Below are 15,201 nucleotides of genomic sequence, written 5' to 3'. Positions count from 1 at the left end.
CTGGGAACTGCAGCCTCACCGTGCTGCCTGGGAAGGTGGCGGAGCACGTACTCTGGAAGCCGTTTCCGAAGATTGGGGACAAGAAGTTGGTAGGGAGGAGTCAGCATGGGTTTGCACAGGGTGAAATCATGCCGCACTAACCTGGTACCTTTCTAGCGATGTGTGAGTAACTGAGTGGACAGAGGAAGAGCAGTGCGTGCTGCTTACCTTGGCTTTAGCAAGGCTTTCTCTGGCTTGTGCCCTAACAGTCAAGTTCAGGTTCAGGAACTTCCTGATCTCTTTCCAAAGGAGAAAGCAAGCGTGTTTCTTGATTTCTTTGCTCAGGTACATTAGAAACCCTTTGGGGTCAGTAGCTCCAAGCAGGTTGCAGATCTTTGCAATCAGTTGTATGGAATAAACAATCCTGTTTCAGAAAATCTTATTATGCCAGTTGCTTTTTCCTCATGAGCAAATGTGTCAGGAGTTTCCCAGGTTTTGCTGTCTTGAAAATACCATGTTGAATGGTGGCTACAAAACACGAGTTTTTCAGTTTCTCAGTGGCAGAGTAGTGGTTGAGTAGTGCTGCTGCAGCACTAGTATGTCTTCCCAGTGAGTCCTGACTTCTGAAACATCCAGGCGTTTGCTTATAATTCATTGCTGATCGCTGCCACTCTGTTCCGCTGATGCTCTGCAGAGGGAACCTAACTCTGGTATCTATCCTGTAAGCATGCTGACCACCTGTGTCCTGTTTTCATCCTGCCTTTACCTCAGAGGTACCCCTCGCCACACTTCCCTGGATATAGAGATAAAGCACTTGTGACTAAAAACAAAGAAGCTGCACGTTCTGTGTGCCTAGAAAAGCCAGTGGTAAATGCTGCTTTACTGCTGGCTCCCAGCGAGAAGCGGAGGTTACCGGCTGCTGGGCAAACCAGCGTTAACATCGAGCACAGCAGCAAGGGAAAGCCCAGTCCAGTCATTCACTGCAGTGATGACGTGTCTCTTTTCTGGTTGCCAGTGAAAAACCTGCTCTCAAATGTGGGTGGCTGCTCCTTGCTGCTTGTTGGAAACAGCCCCAGCTACCCTGCAAGTGGTGCGGTGTCGTGGTTTAACCCCGGCTGGTAACCCAGTGCCACGCAGCCGCTCGCTCGCTCCCCCCTCAGCCAGAGGGATGGGGAGAGCTGGAAAGGAACGCAAAACTCAAAGGCTGAGGTAAGAACAATTTAGTAATTGAAACAGAATAAAAATGGAAGAATAGCAAGAACAATGACAATAATAGTTATAATGAAAAGGGAGAGGGAAAGGAAGAAAGGAGCACGTGGTGCACAACGCAACTGCTGGCCGCCCACCGGCTGATGCCCAGCCAGTCCCCAGGCAACAAGCCCCCTGCCCAGCCAGCCCCCAGGCACATAGAGAGCAGGCGTGCCGTCCCATGGCACGGAATACCTCTTCGGTTGGTTCGGGTCAGCGGACCTGGCAGTCTCCCCTCCCCAGCCCTTGCGCCCCTCCAGCCTTTTTGCTAACGAGGCCTGAGGAACTGCAGTGCCTCACATCAAAGCCAAAAGACAGCACTGCGCTAGCCCCTAAGAAGATAATTAACGCCATCCCAGCTGAAACCAGGACGTGCTGCTAACACACCTGGCAATACCCGAGCTCACCATGCTGAAGCAGAGCTGTATCCTGTTCTATAAAGCAGGGAACTGATCTTCTGTGCAGGTGTCTATCTTGCATAATTTCTGTCTAAGCGTCTGGACCAGTTACCTAGCGTCGTAGTACCTGGCCACGCACTATTCGCACACAGCGAGTGCATGCTGAGGGTTGGTTGTTTTGCTTTTTTTTCATTTTGTCTGTACAATGCTGCGGGAGCGGGCTGGAAGCTAGGACCATGCGCGGCAATCAGTTAGCTGAGGGGAATGTGCTCGAGCTTGTCTAGACAACAATTAACATGATGAGGCATGTTTGCAGAGCACAGGGGAGTGGGAGACGGATGGCACCAAGGAAAGGTAACACCTTGCTGTTAATTGCTGGTAGTTAACCACCAATCAGGGATTGCCTAGTATGCAAGGCTTAGCTTCAAGAACCAATCTGTTTCAAACGCGCAGCTTCTGAAAGTGCATAGAAACTCGTGCTTCTGTGCAATAAATTGACATTTGCTTGCATCAAGCTGCGTCCCGTCTCTTCATTCGCCGCACAATGCAAACAGTGCAGGCAAATTGCATGTGACCAAGGGAATTTCAGCTTCTTCCTGCACCCCACTGCCAGTGTTCCTTGCACTCCAGAGCAAGGAGTTCAGACAAAGGATGCCTTTCTTAAGCAAGGCAGAAATGTATGAGACTTTGAACAAACAGTATGCCAAGAGATGTTTCCCACTACCAAACCACATCTCTTCAACTATGCCTATTAGTGGAGCTTTTTCTCTAACATGAGCGTTGGTTTCTTTCCTATCCATCACACCTTCAGCTCCAGACCACAGTGTCAGGCATTCTACTGCTAAATCCAGCAGGCTGTTGAGGATGTGACAGTGCAGAAACATGTATAGCTCTATATACGAAGATACGTGCATGTAGATGTGTCTGCAGACGGAGATACCTAGCTAGATACAGGTACACACAGCGTGGATCTCTCTAGCAGCCTACTGGATTTGGCAAGCCCCTTCCTCTGAGTCCTTCATTTGGGTTCCCGCCCAGCCTTGGGCCTCTCTGCTCCCCTGAGCTGGTGCAGATGGGCCTCTGAAGAGCTGGCAGCTCCTCTGATGGGCCTGGGTCAGCTGGAGCAGGGTATTACTCCGTGTCCCACCCCACCTGCACCACGGTCTGCCTGTCTCTTTTGTGAAGGCAAGCAGAACAGCTTTTCTCACGTAACCCAAGACTTCACTCCTCAGTGCCTCAACACCTTCCAGCATTCATGTGGGTCAGATTTCTCACACTGTGTCACTCGTACCCGTTATTTACCCATAAACCCCCAAGAAATTGGCAAGACGACCTTTGGCTGTCCCAACCTCTCCTCATACCAGTGTCTGTTAACTTAACATTGCTGTTGGCTAACTGATTTCTTTTCACTTCTAAAACAGGTTAACATCACAGAAGGCTTAAAGAAGTAGCAGTGTGAAAGACAACTTCTTAATCTGCTTATAATTATAACGTCTTTGCATGCCTTTTCCTAGCACAGCTAGTTTGAGAAGACTATGGAAACCACCATCAAACAGAGCTCCTCTACATGACAGCCAGCAGCATGGCAGCACAAGGTGCAGGTGCAGGGAGGTATCAGGGTACCTAGAGAAGGCCCCTAGGACAAGGGGTGGACAACCAGTTTTTCAGCTTTTACTGTACCATCGGTTTGATTTATGCCTCCTCTCGCCCGCTGGTTACATATTGCCAGTAGCAGATGGTGTTGGCTCTTTGCACCTGCAAATGAAGTTGATTTTATAATTGTATTTCTTGACACAGTCAACCTTGAATTTGCAAATTGCTTTTCATTGATAGTACCGCCTTTCCCCAAGCATAAGCGCTGCTTTAACTGAGGCTACTGTGATAGCTGATCATTGTACTACCTGTTAACTATGATGAATTATTAATGATTAGTTATTACTATTAATCACTGCTAGAAGCACAACAAGGACAGTGACTGTTAGGAAGACAAGCAGCACAGTCCATGTTTTATTCAGGATAATCTGGACCACACACTAGTTGGGCCTTTTGAGCACAGCTGTGTATCACAAACAACAAGGACAATATTCACTTTTTTTCTTCCTTGCAAATTCTGTTCTATTTGTAGAAACTGAGTACAAGTTCTGCTCCCACCTCACAGGCCCACCCCCAGATGTCTACAGCAATACCTTCACGCAGAATGGAGCTCTAGGCACCTTTATAAACAAACAAGCAAGCAAGCTTCCTTCACATCTATGAACACCCGTGGCATCTACACGAATACTACTGCCAGTCACCTTCTTGCTGGTGAAGTGCCAATTGGCCATAGCCTTAGAGAAAGTTCACTTTTAACCTCCAGCTGTATTATCAAAATCCTGTGCATAAAACTGCGTTCCCTGTTGCAAGAATGAATAGACAGTTATTACCCAGCTCAAATGCTCCTCTTTAATGGCTCTTCATGAAACAGCATCATGCTTACCTATTTCTGGAGCATCAAGGCAAAAATAACCCTGTCCAAAGCTAACAGTCCTTTCACAGCAACTAGGTAGCCACAGTAGAAATTATTTACCAAGGAATCCTAAATCACACAGGCCCATTCCAGCTCCCTTTTCCACATAATTCTTCAGACCAATCTAATCAACAATGTGTCTTTGTATTTACTGTTCATAAACTCTAATTGTTTTGTGCTGCCCTCTAATTTTCAGGAGTTGCAGGGCTGCTTCCCAGAAATACATCAATATCTCAGAGAAGCTGGGGTTTAAAACCTGGTTTGTTTCTTGGCATCCACAATGGCGCTGAGCTTTCTCCCATCAAGAAAAGGACATACTTGGGGGATTTTTTGACTCATCTATTTTGGGGCAAGGAAGAAATTACTTTGAACATGGGCTGAATTTAATCTTCGCCTTATAAATGACTGGCTGTATTACATTCCAGCTTCATCCCTGCAACAAAATCCTGCACCTGTATTTTGCCATCTGTCATAGGAGGGGCCCGAGCCACTGTGAGAAAGACCAGCTTTCATTTTGGACATGGAAGACAAGATGTGTAGATGTTACGGGCATACAGACAGGAGCAAACAAGAGAAAAGTAGGTACCAGAAGTGCAGGGGTAAAACGATGGATCACTGGCTTTTGCAATTTACCTAAACGTCCTTATGTCTAGATTATCTTCACTGGTTAAGCCTTTCTTGGTGCTGTAGTAGAACCTTTGTCATTCTAGAAGTTTTTCACTTTAATAAGTTACTGTGGCTCAGATGGTACATGGAAGAGTGCAGGGAAACTTCAGTGTTTTCATAAATAGCGCTCAGCTGCTTAAAGGCCCAGGGTGATGAAGGGCATTGCCCTGGGTACATCTGTGTGTTGAAGCATGGCATTAGCAGTAGGGTAGCCTGGCAATTCCCTTTCGGCTATGAGCAATTCTACTGGCACGTGCACTTGGCAGAAAAGCAAAACTGCTGACGTGCACAATGTGATTGTAGAGCATCATACACATCTTACCAAAAAAAAAAAAAAAAAAAAGTAAGGTCTCCCAGGTTGAAGTTTGTCTTTCTTACTGCTTTCTACACTGACCGGACTTCTAAAAAATGGTGGAATCAGAAGTTAGATAACACTCAAAATAAAAAGGAAGCTGTCCCCTTCACCCATATAACAATCATCACTTACATTATAACAATAGCTAACTCTACCAAATATTTGAATTCTGTTCCATTTCTCATCAGAGACACTTTCCACTCAGATCCTGGCAATTTTAATTGAATGCGAGCTGATGACTTTTCGGGGAAGCAACCTTGAAAATCAGAAGCACAGTTCTTCACAATGCTTCCCCAGTATAGTTACACAGAAGAATCTTAAGCCTTTTCAAAGGCCTCTTTGCCCTTACGCCTGACTCTCGTATCCAGGATGAATTAGAACAAGCAGGAGAAGAAACATGGCAAAAAGCAAGGCCGTTTCCGCTCAGCGTTGATGAGCACGCACTTCCATGCATTTTGCACTTGCAGTTTAATCATGGAAATCATTCTGCACACTCCTCCTGCTAATGACCTGATTGTTAGGAGAAAGGTGGGCCCCAGTCCTATTGACTGTTTACATCTTCATGTGCCCTGGTTTTGAAATCTATTTCCACACTAGCTGAGGTTCTACAGTGTTACATTCCCTCTGCAGCATCACACACTTTCAATCAGCATCGGCTCTTTAGCCATAATCGCTTCCTGCCCTGGCTTCTGCTCGGCACTGCAACTTGCTGCAGAACAGAACCCCCCCAAACCTGGTCTGTGTGCATGAAATGGTATAGATGAAGTGGTATTTAAGTGGCAGTTGGCAAGAACTGCTTATATTCATTGGAAATGCTGTGAATGAGTTTGAAATGGTTGTAAATAGGTTTTCACTGTTGCATGTTTTTTCCTGGTCTTCTGCATGCATGTTGTTTTAAATGCAATTTTGACAATCTGTCCCCTGTATCTGAGGGCACTACGTCACCTGCATGTTCCGTCAGTGCAAATACTGCAGATTCTTGCCATATGCCACCTGCAACTCTGGCCACTTCACAGAAACGTCACAGCATTCATCTGCACACAGGTAGGTTTCCATCTGCATCATAAGCAGAGCTGAAGTCTGAAATTATACAAGTGAGAGTTCCGAAAGATTTAAGCGCAAAAATCCAAAGCAAGAACCAACATTTTAAAATAACATTTGATGATAGAAAGCTTCCATATGAAATTCTAGTGCCCTAAAATATTTCTTGGTAGGGAATGTTTTCTCACAATTGCTCAGTATTTCTTGTAATATGAATGACATGCACAATAATTGTATCTGTGTTAGAGAAAACCTCCCTATAATGGGCACTGCTCTAAAACCTAACTTTGTCCACATTCAACAGGTTTGTGTTCTGCTTGCTTCTACTTTTTGTGGATTTCACTACTTCAAATCCAGCTTCTTTCATTTCTCCGCCTGTATAATCTCCGCTTGTTTCTATGCAGAGCACTGTAATCACTGCTGAGAAAATTGACACTAAAGATAAAACTAAAGTACAAAACAAAAAGATGGTGGTGGGACAACCAGTAAAGCTGTTTTGGTGGACAAAACCAGCGTATGCACATGCCCTTGTGCTCCCTTGAGTAATGAACACCTTTTATCAAAAAGTGCAAGTAGCAGACAAGGAGTTCAGCACCGAGTGAAATTTCTTGGCGTTCAGCAGCACCGTGCCTGATGTAAGGCTGAACGGCAGCAGCACGTTGTTCCACTCAAGTTCCAGAGTTTCTGGAACGTTCTGCAAGGCTCCAGGAAGGAAGGTATTACTGCCTGGGTGAGGTCCGGCCCTTAGTGCTAGCAAGTAATTCTTGGCAAAAGTCTGAATGCTATTGTGTTTTCAGCTTTCATTTCCACCTTTGTCAGTGAAGCTTTTATTTTCTTCAGGGACAACATTGCTACTGGAAGAAATGTCAGCATTTCTGCCATAACTAAACACTACTATAAAAAAAAGGCCCCAGAAAAGGTCCCCAAGACAGAATATAGCACACTGGAAGAGGCTGTTAGAACAGGACTTCCAGGACAAATGCCTGGCTCTTTGCTCTCTTCTGTCATATGTTTTTAACCTAAGCCTGGTACAAGTTTTCCCTCCCTCCCTCAAGGCTTGGTCCACACAGATAGCACCTTCTGGCACATCTAGGTTTTGCGGTTTGTCTGTGCATACCCGATATATGAAATATGTCTTATTATTTAAGCAACAGGGAAGCAAAGACTGATTTACGTGACACAGCTTTACTGGATCTTTACCGTGACTGAAGAACTCTCTTCCACTTAAAATAAAAACAATCCACAGATTTACTTTTGTGATTCTAATCAAGGAACTGCCGTTTCCCCAGCTAGAAAGCAGAAATAAGGACACAATTAGTAAAAATTAGTAGAGTTGCATGCACAGGTGCCAAAATGCACCACAGACCAAATGTAACTGGCAAGCACAAACCGTCCTGACGTTTCACTGGCGTGACTCACATTCGTAGTTTCCAAGTCTCTTCAATCAAGGCTTCTACCTTCTTCAGAAGTGCCTTCATTGTTGTTGTCTTTTAATTCCTAAAGGAACAACAGCTCATGGCTTGGTATTTGTCATATTAACTGTGGAATTAATTAAATTCTTTCTTAACAATGCACAGAGAACTCAACCCTGGCATTTAGGATCATTTCTGTATGAATCTGCAGAATAAAATTCTTAGCAGAGCGCAGATTTCTGCAGGAGAGACTGAGAGGTGGAATTATGTTACCACATTTGCTATGAAAGTAGTACAGCAGTGGCCATGAGAAATCATACGAACCACCTGTACTGTATCTTCAGCTCTAGCACAGTGTGTTCAGTGTGTCTCTCAGCTGCTTTACTTATAAAACGGATTGAAGAATAAATGCTCCAGGAACTCAGGATGACAGGCTATAGCTGATAGCAAAGGTTGAGTCATACAGAAATTCTCCACTGTTGGAATAAGTCCTCAAAACAGAATCCATGTTCTTTCAATCCAAGAGGCCATGCAGTATTTGAAGAACTTTGGTAGCACATACGTGGACATGGAGGCACTTCACATGGACTGCAACTAGGGACGTTGCCCTTGGACCACAGAAGATGGCTCCTGCATTGCTTCATGCACAACAAATGAATGTAACTAATCTTTTTATAAGACAACTCAGTCATTTCACTGGAGGCATGCTTTTCCAGTACTCATCAAGACTCGTCCTTTCACTCCATGATCTCTATTAAACAAACAAAAGGAGGAAGTGACCAGCCTAGGGCAATGCAGGAAACTTAATGGAATATGACAATTACCTCCAATTCAGCATTACTTCTTCTTGTCCTTAGCATCACCTTTCTCTGCCCTACTCATTTTAGTAAAATTGGTTTATTACTCTGCAAGGACTCATTGGATTTTAGGGAACATCGTCTGTTATTGATTGAATCTTTAATCTAGGCTTTTTGCAGGAAAAGACAGTTTCCAAGAGCACTATGGACTATGATGACCCTTTTTCTATCTCAGCAGGGCTCTTCACATATCGCAAGGAACCAGCTCAGTCATCCAGCCACAGTGGGCAGAACCACTGTAAATGCCTTCAAGTCTGAAAAGGGAGTTATTTTTTTTTTGTTGAGGGTACTTTTCCATCAGAAAGCATAAAGCACAGGCTTTTTGTAGACAATACTACTCCTCATCTCCCAGGAGACATTTGCTTTGCTACATCTCTACAATCGGTGGGAATCGGCAGAGATCCTTTGCCCCAGCCAGCTGACACCCACTGACTGGCATTCCCCCACTCAGCACACAACGGTAATCTGTGGTGCTCTTTCTCCATTCCAGTCCTCTTTCGTACCTCCTCAGCACCAGAAATAACTTTTCCTCCCTAAAATTCAGCTCTGCTTCATTTCCTCTATGTTTTACCTTTTCACCACTTTCATCACTTTTGCTACGCTGGCTGCAGTGTCGGTTCACCTGGAGTCAAGATACATCTGCAGCCTTCACACCTGCTGAGCTTCCACCCTAGGCTCTTCCTCCTCCGGGGACTAACATCCTCTAGCTTTCTGGTTTAGTATCACTGATACAAGGCCATCACTCTTATGTCCACATTCTGGTTTCAATCCCATTTATTTTTCCTACTTTATTAAAATGAGTCAAAGTAAATTAATGACATAAAAAATATTAACTTTCAGGGATGACCTATTTTTTAGCTGGACTGCACTACAGGTTTGATTCAATGAAAATAGTTTCAGGGTGGTTATAATTCAATAATGCATCAAATACTTTTCCTGAGTGCTTTCTTTCCACCACATACATACAGGGATCTAGCTATCCACTATGGATTAAAAGTTACTGTAAATTCACAAGACTGTAATTTAATTTCATAATTTTTAAAAGCATATTGGGCCCTAGATTAAATTTCAAGATACCCCTTCTGACTGGGTGTAAGAGACTGTGCTGCTGAGACCCACCATCGCCACAGCAGATGTTTTGTCTCAGCATTGCTATGGCAGGAAACGCATGCCATCCCCACAGGGAATGATCTATACATTGTTAAGGCAGGAAGATAACACCACTGGCACAGAAGGGATTTAAGGCAGGAGGGTAACACCACTGCCACCGCAGAGATTGGTCTATACATTGTTAAAGGAGGAAACCGACGGACACCATGGAGCAACGGGGGAGGCTGATCCTGCACAACCAAACCAAACCCTTGTGCATGTGCCCAGACTTGGGGTCAGGGGGGTCAGGGTGCCCAGAGGCCCCTGAGGAATGTTGGGCACGTACACCATTGCCGGGTGGAAGGTGTGGTTAAGCAGAACAGCTTATAGCAACTCCATAAAAAATGGAACCAACTAACATGGGACAGAACGTTCCCCCACCGGACTGGGAAACGAATCAGGCTGTTGGGACGCTGCAGCTCCGGGGTGGTAGCTATTGCCGTGAACTCTTTCTTCCCTTATTTCTTTCCTTCCTTTCTCTCACTTTAGCTCTCGCGCTCTCTCCCTTTGCATTTGCAGATTTATTGTTAGGCAAATAAAGTTCCTTGGCTCTTGACTCTGTGTCTGTCTGTGTGTGTGTGTGTGTGTGTGAGTGCGCATGCGTGTGTGTGTCTGTGTCTCTGTGTGTCTGTGTGTACCTGTGTGTGTGTGTGTGTGTGTCTGTGTCTGTGTATCTCTGTGTCTGTGTCTGTGTCTGTGTCTGTGTCTGTGTCTGTCTGTGTCTGTGTCTGTGTCTGTGTCTGTGTCTGTGTCTGTCTGTGTCTGTGTCTGTGTCTGTGTCTGTGTCTGTGTCTGTGTCTGTGTCTGTGTCTGTGTGTGTCTGTGTCTGTGTCTGTGTCTGTGTCTGTGTCTGTGTCTGTGTGTCTGTGTCTGTGTCTGTGTCTGTGTCTGTGTGTGTGCGCCTGAGATGTGCCTTGGTGCGAACTGAGTGCGGAGTCTGGATCCGCGGTTCTGTTTGTCCGTGAGGAAAACAGCCGAAGGACAAAGCGATAGAATTGAACAAGAGATGAGTCTCTAAAGAAGTTTACAAGTGTGACCTCCTGAGAGTGAAGGGCGGCGGCAGGGGTGGGAAGTGGTAAGAGAATTTACAGTGAGGCCCTCTCAGGATGAAATAACCCCTCTTTGGTGAAGTGTGTGCCCACACTTCTACAGATGTTCATGATGTTTCCCCCACTGAAGTATGGGGCGAAGATTTCTATAAACTGGATGACTTTTGGGAACCTATCACGCTCGCCCAGCTGCCTGAGGGTGAGAATGGGCAAAAAATCAGTGGTTCCAACCGCAGAGTATAGTGGGTAGGATCACAATATTGCAGAAGGAAGCTAAAGTTAGGCCTGGCAAGGGAAAGATCCATAATTTGTGCAGTTTTAGGGGCAAGTTTGCAGCAGCCATAGAAGATAGGAGCCAAAGATTGTGTCAAGATGATGCCGTGGTAGATTCCTTGAAAATGGCAGTTAAAACACCGCCAGAGCAGTCAGAAAAGACCAAACAGCTATTAGAGCAGGAGAGAAACCAGAATGCTTTGTTAAAAGACACATTAAGAGAAGAATTGTGGAAACAAAGTGACTCGTTTGGGGAGGTGGAGTTGAAGTTAACAGAGAAAGGGATTAGACAAATATATGCCCGGGGGAAAAAGAGGCAGCAGAAAACCCTCCTCACATGTATCCCCTAGTTAAGACTGAGTGTTTATATGAGACAGACAACGACACTTGTGCCCAAATTGTGCCCAAATGGTTATTAAAGAGGCTCCGTTTACAGCAACTGAGTTAGTAAAATTAAGGAAGGATTTTGCAAAGACTCCAAAAGAATCTGAAACAGAGTATGTTTGGAAAGCGTCCTTGTCAGGAGGGGATGGGATTTTGTTGTCAGAGAAGGAAGCAGAAGGATACTGGGGCCCAGGTGTGTTTCTAACTGCTGGCAACCATCAGGCCCCATGGTCATTAACGCAGAGGGCAGCGTATTGGGCCGGGGGAGTGAACCCTCTGGAAGGGGAGACCCCCTAGCCATAACAGGTACGGTGGATCAGCTGGTAGAAAGTGTACAAAAGGCAGCTTGTCTGCAGATGATGTATGACAGGAGGCTTGAATCTCACCAGGGCTCCCCCATGACGATGCCTGTGGACCCAGAAGGGATGACTCTTCTAATTCGAGGACTTCCTGATTCTTTAAAACCCATTGGGATCCAGCTACAGGGGAAAATACAAAATACCCCCATATCAGGCAGAGTTATGTGAGGGCAAATTGCTCAAGAGCTAATTAACTTTGGGACAAAATACGGTCCCGTTGGTAGGTCCTGGCAAAGACCTGAAATGAGAGCCGCAGAACTGCGGGAAAAGCTGAGGGACGCTTAGCACAGGCTCAGGGAAGGCAGAATTCTAAATCGGTCCGATGTACTGATCCTAGGGGAGGGAGACCCCTAAGCCGGCAGGAATGGTGGCAGCTGGGGCTCCAGAGAGGTATTCACTGGGATCTAATGGATGGGCTCCCGACCCAGAAACTGGAGAAATCTGTACAGACATGGTCAGGGCACAAAGTTAGTTTCAAGCCAACCCCTAGTGCCCCACCATCAATAGGCATCAGGGAAAAAGCTGATGAAGTGAAGAAACTATCCTCCATCCCCCGAAGGTGGGGGGGGAAGGGAGGGTGAATGTTTATTAGGCAACTCACCTTAAATTTGAGAGGAGATTTAATGATTACAGTGGCCGTTGGAACACAGAAAAAAACAATCTTGACACAGGAGCACAAATCACTGCACTGATGCAGAGTGAGGCAGAGCAATGTGGAATTTTGACTTTGTCTAAAACCCCAATTGTCCTAAATGCTTTAGGGAAAACTCAATCAGTACCTGTGGCCTTGGTAACATTATGGATGCCGGGGGAGGCAGACCCAGGTAACACCCAGGCTGCAAAAGGCCCTTTCCCGACAAATCTTTTGGGCATAGATGTACTGAAGGGCAGGCAGTGGTATGATACCCAGGGGAATTCATGGTCCTTTGGCACTCCTCAGATCAGAGAATTAGCTGAAACGTCCTGGGCAGAAGAGCGCCTGTTGCAAGCAGCACCTACCCTCCCCCCTTCCAGGCTGACTAATGTGACAGCCTGTCCCTTGCCATTAGGGGCCCGGAGGGGATAGCTCCTGTGACCGAGGATCTTAAACACCAGGGCATTTTAACATTCACCCACTCCCCATACAATTCCCCAGTGTGGCCAGTTGGTAAATCAAATGGGAAGTGGAGACTGACTGTAGATTATCGTCGACTTAATGCAGACACTGGTCCCTTGACAGCAGCAGTGCCTAAGGGAGCTGAGCTCATCTCACTCGTCCAGGAACAGGCTCATGCGGTGATGGCCACAGCTGATGCGAAAGAGATGTTTGTCATGGGTCCCCAGCAAGGGGAGGACCGTGATCGTTTTGCTTTCACATGGGAGGGACCGCAGTATAGCTTCACTCGCCTCCCTCAGGGATATAAACATTCTCCCACCTTAGCACGTCACGCTTCGGCACAAGAATTAGCCCAAATTCTCCCAGAACAGGGAGTTAAGAGTTTATCAATACACCGATGATGTTTTGATAGGAGGGGATGAAATTATTCCAGTACAGGTGACACAAGGAAAGATTGATTATACAGCACTTAGAGTCTCTGGGACTCCAGGTACCAGAGGGAAAGATACAAACTGCTGCAAATGAAGTGAAATTTTGAGGGATACGGTGGAGAGGAGGTTCCGCCTGTATTCCTCAGGACACCCTCTCAACACTAGAGCAGGTAAAAATTCCAGAAAATCAAAAGGAGCTGCAGCATGCCTCACGCTTATTGTTCTTTTGGAGAAGACACATCCCAGACTTTGCAATAATTGCACGACTCTTATATGGCCTGCTGCGAAAAGGAGCAGCTTGGGAATGGGCTCCAGCCCACGATGAAGCGTTACAGCTTTTGGTGTCCGAAGCCAACACCCACCACGCTTTGGGTCCTGTTCACCCCACTGACCTGTCCAGATTGAGTGGGGGTTTGCACACTCAGGATTGTCCGTTCATCTTTGGCAAAAAGGACCCGAAGGTCCTACCCACCCAATCAGATTTTACTCCAGGAGCTTTAGGGATGCTGAGAAACGGTACTGTAATTGGGAAAAAGGATTGTTTGTAGTGAGTGTTGCTCTCAGAGAAGCGGAGCGAACCATACGCCAACAGCCTCTAATTTTAAGGGGACCTTTTAAGGTAATTAAACCTGTGTTAGCAGGAACTGCACCCTGCACCCCCCCACGCCCCCACCCCCCCACCCCCTCCACCCGGGGTTAGGGTTAGGTTTTTGATTCAGACTATTAAGTACAAGACCAGGTGTTGTCCATGATCAAGTAGTCTAAAAACAGTAAAGCAGCAGCACTGGAGTCTACCCCAAAACAAACCCACTTGTTTAAAAAAGGTTTGATGAAGGAGTATGGCATTATACAGGAAGATGTAGCATTTCAAAGACAGTAATAATATTGGTGAGCTATGGATTTACGCTAATGTATTTATTCAAACAGTATAGTACAAAGTACAAGTAATTAAGCTAATGTTCCAGGAGGTGACACTGCTCTGGTCATTTTCAGCTGTTCACATTATAGAATTCTGATCATTATAATCAGTGATTATTTCTTTTACTTGAATGCCTTTTGTATTGTTGACTTCCATTTATTATGAATTTTCTAGTCTACCAGTGACTGAAAAAGTGTTAATTAGATTATGCTTTCTTTCAAGGAAAAATGAATTATCTGAGAAGAGGCCGATGCTTGTTCATAGTTTTAGCATTTTTGATTTTATTTAAGACTTTATAACAAATTACTAGATATGGCGGACTATATTCGGGTTGTGATTTGATACGCATGAGCAGAATATACTTTCATTTTATATTATATATTATATATTAGACTTCTCTTTTCCTGGGAAGGTAGATTGAAATTGTCATGGATAGAGATGAAGAAGAACTTGAGGAATTGCAATCCAAGTGGTGGTGTCAGCTTTTTGTAAATGCTAAGGTTTTTTTCAGACTAAGCAAAAGTATTTGGGAGGTTATATATCTATTTTCAGCATCCAGTGCTTAAAGTGAGTGGGGGACATAACCTTAAATGTAAACCTCCTCTTGCCAGTTCAATAGAATTACAGGTGAAATGGTTCTAATTTCACCTTTTTATACTACCCAATTTAATGAATACCAAGGTGGGGGAAGTATATCAAATTATTTCAGGTGAAAAGTGATACATGCACTTACTCATTTGGTTCTCTCCAGATTTGGAATTAAAAACTTTACCACTTATTACATGATTCAAAAATCTTTGTTGAAGGGAAATGCAACTGTTTCATACTCTTATGATTCTGACGCTTTTGATAATTTGAAAATGACTATTATAGAAATATTTAAAACTCCGTTTCCAAATCTGGCTAGTTTATGTTACCATCGACTTGTTCCTCTGTTATGTAATTAGTTCTGTGACTAAAAAAATAGCCTGAAATTTACTGTCCAGTGAAATGGATAAGTTCTGGATACCTATTAATTGTAGAACTTGAAGTGTAGCTATTTAGTTATTGGACTTGCCAGCGCTGGCGAGAAGAGCCGG

Source organism: Falco cherrug, chromosome W (assembly GCF_023634085.1).
Source record: "Falco cherrug isolate bFalChe1 chromosome W, bFalChe1.pri, whole genome shotgun sequence".
Lineage (NCBI taxonomy): Eukaryota > Metazoa > Chordata > Aves > Falconiformes > Falconidae > Falco > Falco cherrug.
This window is presented reverse-complemented; position numbering follows the sequence as displayed.